Source organism: Alosa alosa, chromosome 5 (assembly GCF_017589495.1).
Source record: "Alosa alosa isolate M-15738 ecotype Scorff River chromosome 5, AALO_Geno_1.1, whole genome shotgun sequence".
Classification (NCBI taxonomy): Eukaryota; Metazoa; Chordata; class Actinopteri; order Clupeiformes; family Clupeidae; genus Alosa; species Alosa alosa.
The window spans coordinates 28,437,557-28,439,445 of record NC_063193.1 but is presented as its reverse complement, the minus strand read 5'-3'; positions in this window follow the sequence as shown (position 1 = coordinate 28,439,445).

Genomic DNA, 1,889 nt, shown 5'->3' with positions numbered 1-1,889 from the left:
AGAGTGCACAGTGCTGAAGTGAAACACCGCCGACAGATTCATCGGTTGTTAACCAGTGGCTCTCCTAGTTCACATGTGTATAACCCAGCCCATTTCAGCACTCCCAACGTGAACTGGAGCTGGGTGGCAGTGAGGTTCAATCCTTTAACCTTACAGGTTCAGGCCTCAATATCTGCTAAATCCCATTGGAAATGCACCCTTTGTTAATGGCGTTACACAAAGTTTTCATCTAAATTAAGTTAAGCTTGTTTGTCTAAACGTGATGTATGAGATAGGGTTTGCTTCATCCGGATCTCCCCAAGACAGAAGCCGTAGCGTGTGTGTGCAACAGCCCACAGGTGGACACGCTGCATCCTACACACACATCTAAAAATACTGGCTGAGAAATACGGTAATCCAGATGCAACACTTGAGTGAGTTTCTCCCCACGCATTGCAACAGGAAGTCCATTAGCATGTGTGCTAGACGAGGGTTGCGGCAACCTTGAGTGTGTGTGTGTGTGTCAGTGTGTGTGTATGTGTGTGTGAGTGAGTATGTGTGTGTGTCTGTACGTGTGTGTGTGTGTGTGTGTGTGTGTGTGTGTGTGTGTGCATTTATGTGTGTATGTGCATCTCTGTGTGTGTGTGTGTGTGTGTGTGTGTGTGTGTTTGTGTATATTCATGTGCGTATGTGCATCTGTGTGTGTGTGTTTGTGTATATTCATGTACATCTGTGTGTGTGTGTGTGTGTGTGTGTGTGTGTGTGTGTGTGTGTGTGTGTGTGTGTGTGTGCGCTTGTGATTTGCATGCGGTCCGGCCCGGCCTCGCTACCGGAGCTTAATCTGCTAATCCAGCGGGGGCTCCCTGGCCTACCTTGGCTGAGGAGAGGCGTTAATCCCTGGCTCTGTTTCTCCATCTCTCCACCTCTCCTCCACCACTGCTCCCCCACTCCACCTCTCCTCCACCTCTCCGCCCTTCCCCACTCCGCTCGGGTGACTGATGCAAGCACAGCGGGTAGCCATGCAACCAACCGCCAGTCCCGCAGCATCCCTCAGGAGCAGGCCTGGGCGCCGTGGTTACGGATGATGGGGATGCTGAATCTGTCACAGACAGAGAGAGACAGAACATTGTACCAATACTTGTGGGTAGGCTTGTCATCCACCATGCCTGTCTCCTCATTGTCTACTGTCTATTTAGTGTCTGTGCCAGACATGTATTATCTATTTACTGTGACTAGAGCAGGAGACTCTATTTCATTAGTGTGTGTGCTTCCTGAGAAAAACATAAATAAAAATAAAATGCAGATGGACAACAAAGTTACAAAAAAAGTGTTATGTTTATTTAATTAACACAGAATTAAAACAAAATACAGATGTAGAACATATGCACCCACCCCACACATCCACACACACACACACACACACACACACACACACACACACATACATACACACACACACACACATATACACACACAGACACACCAAACACACACATATACAAATACAAACACACACAGAGACACATCAAACGCACACAAACACAAACACACACACAGAGACACATCAAACACACACACACAGGGGCATGGTGCACAGCAGCTAGGTGGTGGTGGTGGGAATGCAGTGCTGTTTGCCTTTCATCCGCACCTCAGCCTCCACCTACAGGCTGTTTTGCTGCTCCTCCACAGCTGGCAGGGGTCTAGCATAGTGTAGCGTAACGTGGTGCGGGCTGGTGTAGTGTCTCCTTCACAGCCGGCGGGGATGCAGAAGGGGTGTAGCCTAGCTACCTCGTCCCACCCCACCCTCATGTGCAGATTCATTCCGGCAACATCTGCTGTGTTGATATTAACACCGCTCCTCGTCCCATCACACGAGGGACTGCCAATCACGTCTGATTTAATTACGATGT